At 42.4% G+C, this 12,918-nt stretch overlaps 1 pseudogene; it reads left to right on the top strand.

The window, feature by feature from the left end:
- Positions 1-868: 868 nt before the first annotated feature.
- Positions 869-12,918, top strand: part of LOC120369069 — a 41,602-nt pseudogene continuing 29,552 nt past the window's right edge.

Consider the following 12,918-nt stretch of genomic DNA (forward strand, 5'->3'; position numbering starts at 1 on the left):
AAGGTGGCGATGACCCACAGCAACTGAGAACTGCAGACAGAGAGCGAGTTGTTATATATTTCACACGCGACATCGAACCACCGAAAAGCCATGCAGGGAAAAAAGGCGAAACAAACCTCGAGCGGCTAAGGCACAGCAGATTTGGATTAAATCTCAGGAAAAACTCCCTAACTGTCAGAACAGTAGGACAATGGAACAGACGGCCTAGGAGGGGGGTGGGGGAAGCTCCTTCACTGGAGGGTTTCAAAAGGAGGCTGGAGCCATCTGCCTTGGATGGTTTAGACACAACAAATCCTGCCTATCTTGGCAGGGGGTTAGACTAGCTGACCCTTGTGGTCCCTTCCGACCCTGTGGGTCTAGGATTCTAGGAGCCCCCCAGCGCCTGGATGGAGACCTAGGATAAAGGGGGGGTTGGATTAGAGATGCAGCGTGACTCCACTTGTCACTGCAACTAACCGCCTCCAACGCGGATCGGGGCACTTGGCGCCGCTGTTTGCGCCGCGCCGCTCTCATTTACACCCCTGTCAATCCGGAGTGACTCCAGCGGGGGCGGGGTGATGCGCGGAAGGGGGGGGGCGCAGCCTGCTGGGGGAGAAAAAAGGGGAGGGGGCCAGGCTGCCCCAGCCGCGGGGAAAGCTTCCACTTTCCCTTTCGCCGAGCTCAGCTGCTGGCCTCGTGGCCGCCCTCAGCCTCCCTGCAGCAGCAGCAGCTGTTCCCCCCCCCCCCCGCGGTCCCTGCCCCCGGCCCCGCCGGCCGCCGCCCCTCCCCGGAGCTGAGCAGGCTGCCTGCCAGCCCCGGCTCCCGGGCTGTGTGTGTCTGAAGCGTGGCCCCTCCTCCCCCCCCCCCCTCCCTCCGGCCCCCCCGCCCCTCCACCAACGAAGAGGCTGAGCCGGTGTTTTTCCACTCAGCAGGATGGGTGATGCTCGACGCTCCCTCCTTAGACACCAGCGCGGAGAGGTCAGGAAGAAAAGCGCTTATAAATCCGCCCTGCCGCCCGCGCCGCCCGGCTAGTCCCTGGCCCCAGCACACAGCGCACGGCCGCCCCGAGCCCTGGCCCGCCACCTGAGCCCGCCGCAGGTAAGAGCCCCGCTCCGCTCCGCCAGCCGCGGGGGGAGCCTCGAGCCCTGCGCGCCCGCAGCCAGGCGGGCAAGGAACAAAGAAGGAGCTGTCGGGAGGCGGCGAGGTTTTTGCCTTTGCCGGAGGGAGGGAGGGAGGAAGATCTGCCAGGCAGGCGAGGGGACGAGGGAGGACTCGCTGCTGCTTTTCTCTTGTGCCTACACGAAGATGGCAAAGAAAGGACCCTCCGGAGGAACAAGAGAGGGGCATCGCCTTGGTTGAGCAATGCTGCAAATGTCTCAGCTATGCTCAGGGTCTGTTTCCCTCCTGCCCCCCCCCCCCAAGCCCCGTATTTTTGCTGGGTTTTGCCGTATCCTGTGCTAGATAGATTACAACGTGCTGTTGCTTTGCGTCGCGCAGGCCAGTAGCGCCGTTTCTTTCTTTTCAAGTGCCTTAAAAAAACAACACATCTACCTATATTTAATTGCTATCTAGGCTACCGTGTGGTTTCTCGAGCAGCTATTTCCATCTTGCCCTCCGTACATGCTCCACCACCTTGTGTTAACTTTTTTTCAGATAACAGTTTGCAGTGTGAAATTAACCACTTGCTTGGCAGCTCTCCAACTGTTAAAAGTACATTTCTTCTTTTCCCCCCTGCTGTTTCCCCCAGTGAAAAATGCAACATATTTTTGAAGGCTGTATGCAAACCTCCAGTCAGGTCCAATTGAAAGACCAATACAGCCAGTGCTGCTGCAGCTGCTGCTGCTACTAATGAATCTAACTGGGGTCTGACATTCTTTTCTTCAGAGGCAGTTAAAGTTTCCATAAGTGTCATAACTTAGTGGGTCAAGATTCTGATTTCATTTATATTGGTGTCAAAAAAGTAAATCTGTATTCACGTCAGTGTGAATTGGTTCAGAATTTGGCCCAGTGAGTTTAAGGTGATGAATCTTCAGTGGTGTATGATAATGTAACAAAAGACAGACTTTGGAGACAGCTCTAAGTTTCCATATATGAAGATAAGGGGTGTATGTGTGGGAGTTAATTTGCATTCACACAGAAGATAAAACATGCATAAAAAGATGGAGAATTTAGAATATATTAACCTATTGATGCTTCCTCATTTGTGAGAGGTGAAAAAATATATTTTTCTTTGAGAATTACTTTTTTCCTTCAAAGTGACAAAATTCTTACACTTATATAAATTCTGAAATCTTGTTTCTTCTCTTTATTATTAGTTTTTAAATGACAAATGAAAACAGAGTGGGAAAAGAGAAGTTCAGAACCAAGTTTGAAGAAACACGACCACACACATATGAAAGATTTTTATATTTCAGGACAGCTCATGCCAAGGTGTAGAGAGGCTTTTTTTTGGTTAGTTCCCATTTTTTAACCGTATTGGGAAAGGCATTAAGAAAATGCGCCAAGAAGAGCTGGTTGTGTTTATAGTGCTATTTTGGTAACCACTGTATCTTTTTGCTTATACGTCAAAATGTTTCAAGTGTTGGACCAACAAAAAGTGGAGCCGTATTGTTCAGGCGACATGGAGTTAGTTGTAATTTGGTACTTGGATGACAGTTGCTACTAGTTTAGATTCTATGGCTTTAGTACTGTAAGGAAATCAACCCAATAAAACTTGGTGTTGTGGACTGTTGAGGAGAGAGACTTTGGGCAAAATTTTTATGATTTTGTCATATGGATTTGTTACTTCTAGATTTGAATTCAAGCAGAATTGACCAACTCTTTTTGGCCCTGTTTATCTCCAAAGAAGTATTATGGAAAGATTTGCCCCGGGGGATGTTGGTGGAAGATCATTTCCTTTTACAGAAGTGTACAGTATGGTCATGGTGAGAGAGAGAGATTTTAGTTTTTACAAGGGATAGCTACCGTACTAATAATGCCATTTGCCTCCAATATCAGGGCACAAGTTGAGGGTGAATTATATGTGTCTGGAGGGAGGATACCTTTAGTAAACAAGGGTGAGTAAATGTTAGCTAGGACCTGTGAAACATTCAGAGATAGCCCCTCTCTCACTTCAGTCTTTATCTACCTTTTTGTTCACACCCCCCATCCTCCTCTCCTCTTGTCTCTCCATTTCACCTTTTCCATCTTCACTACTCTCTTCATCTCTCCCATTCTCTTCCACCTTCTCTCCCTTATGGTTCATATTCTCTTTAGGCTGCGGCCAGTAGGGGGTGACATAGTTTCTCAGTCTCTTTGCAGGCAGATGGAGCTATGACACTCCAGCCATTAGAGGGCAGGATATGGAGGACAGGCAAACTTAATGTGCTATATGAGTGATACTCAGACCGAAGCTCCTGAGTTGAAAGTGGCTCTTTAATGTGTTTCCTGTGGCTCTGATTTAATTATTAACCAAACTAAGTTATTAACCAGTCAGGATGTTTTTACTGTGTTATTAACTGGTTGTAGTTGATAAAATAATAATACTTGGCCAGTCATTTTGCTCTGAGAATTATATACTCACAGCAAAATGACTGGCCTATAAATTCATATTTAAACAGTAGGACAGGGGAAATATTTAGTGTATATATATATTTCCCCATCATACTGTTTAAATATGAATATATAGCACTATACTAAATTAAACAATGAATTCACATTACTGTGGCTCTTTTGAGTAATGTTGATCGCTAATTTGGGTACTGAACCACTGAGGTCTGAGTATCTCTGTACTATAATACAGATGGGGAGAGAATGGAAAGGCAAGGGAATTCCTTTTTAATTTTTAAATTTCTGTTGTTTTCCATTTACCAACCTGCATTTTCCAGTGTCAGACAACTGGCTTCAAAATCCTCTAGCTACCTGCTGCTTAGCTGCGTGCAGTGCTATGGCACTATATAAAGAGCAGTAAACCCCAGCCAGCATAAAGCAATCTGGAGGCATTAAGGAGATGAACAGATGAGTGGAAGTGCTTGTCTAAAGATGCCCTTCTTTGGTTTTAGGGATATCATGCCAGATTCTGGTGTAAACCTGGAATAATTCTGCAGATGTTAATGTACAGTAATGTAATGGAGGACAGAATTTGGCCTTTCAATTTAGTTGGCAGCCATTAGTTTATGCATTTTTATTTTTTTTGATGGTTTGAGATTATTTTTTTAAATGGCACAATGTATGAGCTGAGGTAAGAGTGGGTCTCCAGGATGTTTGAAATCATGTATGAACAAGAGGTGAGCACTGCTGTGGAAAAATACAAAGAAACCTTAGACTACTTTACTATTTGTGCATGATGTTTGAGAAGTCCTGCCTGCCAGAATTTGATTGCTTCAGTAGGGTTCTTCATAGTGACTTGTTTTACAGCTAAAACGGGGGAGAATTTCAAGGATTAATTCCCTAATTTGTAATCTGAATACCAAGCAGCCCAGTGATTTGCACTTAAAGCCTCCTTTCCATTTGGGGATGCATTGCCAAAGAGGCTTTTAACTGAGCAAGTCCTATGGATTAGAGCGCGGTTAGAAAACCCCATATAGTGCTTTGAAGCGATACTCCCTCATAGCCTAATTGTTTTGTGCTGTGTGTGCTTTCCATAGCAAGGAGGTGTTCCATTCTGTGTCTTTCTAACTTTGGCTGTTCCCACTTGGCTCTGCATTGAAAGTGTAATCTGCATTTTGCACCCAAATGCACCAGCAGAGCCAACTGAGGGTATAGATTGCGTGGCAGAGAAGTGTAAACCCTAAAGGAAAACTAAACCATCATTGCACAGAGAACTGAATTTAGGGTAAACCAAAGTCTTTTCACTTTACTGAAGCATTCTGAATGTTCAATTTAGTACAATGGGTAAACTGTTTAAACCCCAAACAATCACATTTTATTTCATTAAGCTTTCCCTCCTCAGAGCATAACAATCTAATCTTTCAGTCTTCCAAATCTTTATTTTCCTATAGATTATTTGCTCTACAGTGTCATTACATGTACCATAGTGGAAGCACTTTGGGGAGAAAAGCTTAATTGTTTTCTTATTCTATTGGATCTGACAATATCTTGTTTAAAGAAATGAGTGCTGTAAAGGAAATCACTATCTGATGAAATTTACTGATAGGAAATTGTGCTTACAGAATGTAGGTTAGGGTCAGTTCCATTGCTAAAGCTCTTTCTGTCCATTGCAAATAATAATGCTGTCAACCCTAGTATTGCTTTGGAAAGCCCTTTGTTTCCAATATTAAAAAAACCCTACAGTATTCTGCAGTAATAGTGGGTTCAGAACACTGGATCTTTTGACTGAGGTCTGTCGTATATTTTTAAAAAATGAGGCAGACAACATAGTCACCATCATTTAATTTTTAACTCTAGATATATAAAAATAATTAGTCCCTGAGCCTTCTCCTGTGTCTGTGATTTCCCCAAGAGCACTAAAACACCCTTTGTCTGTTTCTACTAACAGGGTGGAGTTGGTGAAATGAAGAATTGGTAGCACAGTATAGCGCCAGATACTGCATATAGTCAGTGCAAGCTCCTCATCACACCCCTCTGCCAATGTTCCCCAGTTCTCATCTTCAGCACCCCCTGTTATTCCATTGCTGTCGCTTCCTTCCCAGTCTGCCAGCACACCTCAATCCTGACCTGACACACCTGAACCAATACCAAACAGGGGCTCTGTACAGCTGTGCCATGCTCTGTAGTGTTTTTAGAATGTTGACAAATGACTCCATAAAGATGTTTTTGCTTTCTTAAGAACACTTTAGTTCAATTTGAAACATGCAACAACTACAGATGAATGTGCAAGTTGGAGGAGTTACAGCTTTTAAAAAGTAATACCTTATCTGATCCGTCACCCTAATCAATTGTCGATGCTTTAAAATTGCAGTTTTCAATAGATTACAATGGGAGATTAGTGATGAAAAAAGTCAAATGCACTAACCTGCATTTATGCTACAGGATGGCTTTTAAAAAGTAATCCCGTAGTCCCATCATTTAAGCACTCAATACAGCAAATTCCCACTTAACTCCATTGGCACTTAGTATAGTCCATTTATAGGAATGATCCCCAATGGTTTGGAAGGAAAGTCAGAGTATGAAGTTTCATTTCTATGTTCATTGAATTCCCCCCGCCCCCAAATGTATGTTGGGATAGGTTAAGCTAGAGCCTCTGCTGGTGTAAATCACTGTAGCGCCGCTGATTGAGTTGAGTGATACCTGGTGAGGATCTGACGCAAAGCATTTTTATCCGTTCAGAGAATGTAAATGCTAAGCTCTGGCCATTACTGCATTGCTAGACTTATACTGTGGTTGACATTGGTGTAAAATACTCCAGTAGAAGTTTGGAAGTAGAGGTGCAGTAAAGTTATCCATTACCTTATTTCCAAATCGAAGTATGGTGGTTGCCACTGGAGGGCCAACATTTACCTATATTATTTTACCTTAGGATCTGAGCTTCCAAGAAAAAAGAGAGAGGAGTAATAGCAGTTGGCTTCTTCTATTGTGACCACTGTATTCATGTGGTTTTTGTTTTTCTGAGGGACTATATGTACACCAGCAAAACAGAGATCAGAACGAAATGTATCTTAGTATCCTCATGGACTTTCCCCCTCTTTTTTATTTTATTTATTTTATTTTACGTGTCTGTTTATTTATTTGCTTTCTGTTTTTTTTTCTTTTTCTTTTTTCTCCCCACCTCCCCTCCAAACAGGAAGAGAAAATCCATTCAGGAGAGACTCTTCTTCATGTAAGTGTTATTTATGCTCATTTATGAAATTACAAAAGGCTTATAAAAATGATTAGAATGTTCCAATACGGAACGCTTACCATCTGCTCATAGAAACCACTGAATAAAGAGCATGTAAAAATAAACTGCAGTTACACAATAACAATACTCAATACCCGCTGTCTCAAATCTATATATGCAGTTCTATTGTGTATATCATGGTAGTACCTAGGCACCATTACAAAGTATTTTACAGTATTGGTGAGCACACCCCTCCTGTGAAGTAGGGATGTAGTAACGTCTCACTTTATATATGAGTGGCAACGGATTCATAGAGGTTGAGGGTCTCTACCAAAGCCCATTGAACTTGATGGAAAAAACTTCCATTGACTTCAGTGGGCTTTGGATCAAGCCCTAAGTGACTTGACCAAGGTCAAAGAGGGAGTCAGTGTCAGAGCTCAGCTTAGAACTCAGGAGTCCTAGCTCCCAGTCCTATGCTAAAAATAAGCTTCTCTCTCTTGGATTCTTCTACAAAATCCAAGTTGTGTCAGTAGAGTTGTTTTTGTTTATTTATGTGTGTGGCCTCTTGTAGCATACAGATATTTCATGCCTTTTTTACAACCCATGGGCCCTCTAAGATGAGAGTAAATAACACCAGCCATCGATGAATATTGTTGCAAATGTTTTGTGAATACCTTTGCCTCCAGAATAAATGCTCAGTCTACGTCAGGCTGATGAATCTTGTACAGGACTCTCCATAGAGTATGTAAAGCTACACATCATGGAGCTCACCAGTTTTACACGTTGCCTAGCAACTTGCTTTGCTTGCAGATCTCTGATTTTAAAACTTTAAGTAGTCAAGTAAGTTCTGCTCCAGAATCTCTTTCTAGTAAGTAAAGTCAAGAAAATGTTTCAAGAAGCAGCATAGATAGATTAAGACCATTATTGCCTTAGTGCAAAATGAGCCTTAATGAGGAAAATGACTGCATTAATTGCAATGCAGGACCCGCTTTGTACAACTTTGAAGCACGCCCTATGTCAAGTGGCATGGCAAGCCATGAGCATTCACATCAAGCTGACTTCTCATAAATCAACTTTTTTTTTCAGAAAATAACATACGTCTCTGAATTATGGCACTAGATTAGACTCAGATAGCAACTCCTGGTTAATATGTAGCAAAACGCTGTGTGGTGACAAATGGTTTTTTTTTTTGTGTTATTGGGCTGGAATGTTAGTTCCGCTTTCAGATAAAAGAGCTTGCGCAATGCACCCTTGTAGACCATTATTTCCCTGGCTAGTACGTGTGTTCAGCTGTTTCTCTCTTACACTACCCTTTATTGTGCATTTCTATAAGAGGAGGGCTTAAGTGTAGGCAGAGATTGCAGCCTCTTTGAACTTAGCAAGACACAACTGTGTGGTCCCATTGCTAGTCAAAAATCTGTTGAAAACTCGCTCTATTCCAGCTATATTTCTGGCAGAAATGTTATAAGAATTTTATTTTGTATCTTTGAATCATGAACATTCTTTTGGCTGGTTTTATGGACATCACTAGGGCAATCAATTGAGGATAAGCTTTTTCAAAGGAGAAGAGCATGGGTATATTAAATGAAAAAAACACACCAGCAATTAAAAAGAATTGTCCTTTACACTGGGATGCTAAAACTAAGACTGAGGGTATCTTTGAGAAGCTACGGTACCATTTTTAAAAAGACAATAGGATTGGAAAAATTCCAGGAGTCATATTACTCAACATGGGACCCCTAATATAGAAAAGTCAAGTCTCTTGAAAAGAGTTCAAAGGACACATTTCCCCCAGTTTTTTAAAGAGGAATCATCAGGGTAACAAAAAACATCTTTAAAGGAAGAGGCTTCAAATAGAAAAAGAAACCTAAAGACATGATGATATGGGGGCCCGACGTTGTACATCAGAATCTGGAGCCCATTGGAATGCAGATTCAAAGGTCTCCCTCTAGTGACTTTAATATCATAAAGCTGAATATCTGGATAATCTAGAGTTTTGTAACTGGAATATATTCCATAAAATGGATCAGTGATACAAAATGTATGGCCTAGAGGCCATATGCAGTACAACCTTCTACCACCTGATGTGGCATTTCAGCAGCCAAAGGCAAGCTTTGAGCACCAGAGCCTCTCTCTCCTGGTTCTGTGCATGAAATATCATGACTCAGATTTGATGTCTTTAACCTGTCTCTATAAGTGCCTTAGTGCCTTGGCTCCCTTTGGCTTCTTCAACAGTATGAATTTCCAAAAGAGAGTTTACTCCAGGGATGTGAATAATCAGAATATTGTCAAGTGTCGGAATTATGAAACTTCCAGGATAGAAACCTCTCTGTGCAGTGTGAATTTTCAGAAGGGTCTAAACTTCTACGGATATGAATTCTAGATTGGGATTAACCCCATCGACTGTGAATGACCAAAATGAGGCCGCTTCGGTAATGTTAAACTTTCAGAAGCTAATAATCCCCCCAGAATGTGAACTCTCAAGAGGAAATTAAGCCCAGGGATTTCAAACTTCAGATGGTGGATCCCACTGATATAGCTGAATTCTCAGAGGTGCCTCGGACACATGAAATATTTGCAGGGGCCACCTCCTGCCATGTGACATTTTGAAAAAGGACTCCTTGTGACAGTAACCAGGCATTTGTATTATAATGATAATAAAGGGACCGTCTTGTGATTGTCACTTTGCGACAAATACTACCACAATTCATTACTTTCCATCAGTGCCTCACCTATGGAGGAATCACCACTGCCCATCCACAGTGAGGAGGGGACAGAAGTCCCAACTGGTGAGTGCAGTTGGGATGGGATATTTGTAAAGGGTGGGGGCAATGATGCTACATGGATTCATATGCCTCGTGTGTGTGTGTACCCATTTGTCATTAAAAATTCTAGGACTTGTTACCAGTGCCCCCTTTTTTATATTTTTTAAGTGTTGTGTATTTTAGCGTTCCTGAAAGGTGATATATTGGCGGTATTGGTTCTCAGCTGATCCACAGACAAGGTGCAACACGAGCAGCAACCATGTTAAGATTCCACTTCACATTGTCGTACGAATGCCTCTGAACTCAGAGCTAGAAGGTTCACCTTTTTCTGTTAAAAAAAGGAAAAGGTAGTTCAGATTTCATGCCCTTTCAGCCTTTGGCCTCAGTGCTGAAACTGCCCATAAGTCTGCTTATTGGGGTGATGGCTTTTGCAATAAGGACGCTTGTTCTTCCAGAAATCCACCAAACTCGTTTTACATAAGCCACAGGACAACCAACTGACCTGGGTTGGATTTTAACCAGATATATAGCAGCACAGTGGGCCAGGTCCCATGATCCTCATATATTATATACCTCTGTGTAGGAGCACCAGCCTTTCAGATAACCAAAGTAAATAGAACATGAAAAAAAAAAAAGATTGCCTAGTGTACGCCTTTGGATTTTAAGAGGGCTATTGTCTACATCTTTTTCCCCTAGCTTCTTGTTTAACCTGTTCTTGAATATGGGCAATGACTGTACCCGTACTACCTCCTTTGGGGTTCTGTGCCATTGCTCAGGTGCAGCACTTTAAAGAACTTCTTCTTACTTTCCATCCAGAACTTTTCCTTACTTAATTTCAATCAACTGCTCCCTATTCTGCCATCTTTTGAGCCTGATTAATTACTTACCTTCACACATATGATTACCTTAAAGGTATTTAGAGATGGCTCATGGCCCACAGATTCTTCTCACTTCTAGACTCTATTAATACAGTTCCTTCAATCTGTCCTTGGATCACTTTTATTGTCCTTATTTGTGTTTCCTTTAATTTTTCTATATCCGCTCTGATCTGTGGAGACCAGAACTGCACACACTATTCCCACTATGGTTGTGCTAGGACTGTGTTAACAAGACACTGTTATCACTTTTGCTTTCCATATGATCCTTTTATATATACAGATTCAAAAATAGCATGGCATCTCCCCCCAGCAGCATCACACTGAGACTCTGTATTAATTTGTGGTCTGTGATCACCCTTAGATCTTTCTTAGATTCACAGCTAGCTACCTCTCAATTAATAGCTGTGCTGTTTATTTCCTCTCCCTCAATGCAGGAATTTACACTTAGTAGTACTGAATATCATCTCATTGCATGCAGCCTACTTACTGCACTAGGGTTTGGTTGAAGACATTATGATTATGTGTTCAATTTAAAGCACCTAGATTTATCCTATCTTTCATAGTGTAGTTGTTATTGTTTTGTTATCTACAGTGCAAAGAATTAATTGAGAAACATAACATTTTATGTTTTAATACCCCTCCTGCACTTGTCCTCTGTATATTACTCCCAACCCTATTTCCAGCTCCATCATTTTTATCTGCATCCCTGCCCTTCATTTGTTTGATACTAGTTTTAAAATATTAGTAAATAATGTAGAAACTGACAAGTTTAGCATTTTTCTTTTTCTTCATGTTGTACTTTTTCTCTCTGTATAGTTAGTATATTGTCATTATATGGCTTATATGCATGGAAAGAGGTACCCTTTTACACAGTGAAGATAATCTCTTTCCCACTCATGTTGGAGCTCTGCTCACGTGAGCAACTGGGTGACATCAGTCCACTCTTATAGAACTGCTTAATCTAACTCCCTCATATACACTGGTATTTTTATCACGTCTCTTCCATTGCCCTGAGGGATGCTGGACTGCTGGGATTGTGGCATCTGCACCAAGAATGAAATATAAAGTTTGGTGAATCATGAAAAATCAAACAAACATACAAGTGTGAGTGAAAGCTTTTTATTGAATGTTTGCTCACTGCTGTCATGGAGTGCATTTCCTGGACTCTGTACTGAACTCTGATGTAGCTGTCAGTCTACCCAGCTTGATCCAGGTTCAGATCAAACCGGATCAAAGGTGATCATTAAAAGGTTAAACTAAATGGCTGTATTATACACATAACACCTTGTAGCAGAGAGGAAACAAGTGGCCAAGGTGAACGATGGTGACAGAGATGGGTGAGAACTGCTAAAAAGTTGGAATATGGAGTCTGAATATCCAGAGAATTAGATCTGGGGTTTTAATTGGGCTCATTGTATTCTGTAGACAGGGGCGGCTCTAGCAATTTGGCCGCCCCAAGCACGGCGGCACGCCGCGGGGGGTGCGCTGGCGGTCGCCGGTCCCGCGGCTCCGGTGGACCTCCTGCAGATGTGCCTGCGGAGGGTCTGCTGGTCCTGCGGCTCCGGTCGAACATCCACAGGCACGCCTGCGGGAGGTCCACCCGAGCCGCCTGCCGCCCTCCCGGCGACAGGCAGAGCACCCCCCGCGGCATGCCGCCCCAAGCACGCGCTTGGCGCGCTGGGGTCTGGAGCCGGCCCTGTCTGTAGAGCTAGACGTCAGCTGCAAAAATATGATCTGTGTCTGGGTTCGGATTCTGATTATAGTCTCCCTTCAAAAATGTTGGAATGATTCAGGTCTGAGGATTCCATTTGGGCCATTTCCCCAAAACAGAAGGGAGTCTTGTCACAGGTTTAGGTAGGTCAAAAAGGACCAGTTAGTAATTCTCTCTCTCTCTCTCACACACACACACACACACACACACACACACACACACACACACACACACACTCTGAAAGTAATTGATTGCAATAACTACTTAATTAGAACAAAAAGTAATTTTGTGAAGTAATCTGATTACCTCCTGTTCCGAATGGTAATTTGAATTACATGTTAAAGTTATCTTGTCTTGCCTCTCCCAGATATGAGTAGGGATGCCAAGTCACTTTGCAATTCACATATTTGATGCAAAAGACTTGCAAATGGAGTCAGTAACACTCCCTATGCAGTAAATTTATTTGTTCAAAGAGTACATTTAACAAGGCTGATTTTAAATAATAAGGGAAAGGAACATAAATCCAGCTATTTTATTACAGTTGCTACATGAAAGCAACAACTATAAATAAAACACACTCATGAAATATCACAAACAATAGATTCACCAATAAAAGAACCAACATGTGCTCATGCCTGAAACACTATGTACTCCAGTGAAATACTGTATAGGTCCTCAGAGTTGAGGAATGGGAGGTTATAACAAAATAACATTTTCATCTCCTTGTGATCCGGTGAAGACATTGGCATTTCTGCTGATAGCTCAATAAGACTTTTGATTAAGAAGGATCCTGCTTGTTCGTGATTTGTTTTTGCACTTTTATGAAAT

Source organism: Mauremys reevesii, linkage group 7 (assembly GCF_016161935.1).
Source record: "Mauremys reevesii isolate NIE-2019 linkage group 7, ASM1616193v1, whole genome shotgun sequence".
Taxonomy (NCBI): domain Eukaryota; kingdom Metazoa; phylum Chordata; order Testudines; family Geoemydidae; genus Mauremys; species Mauremys reevesii.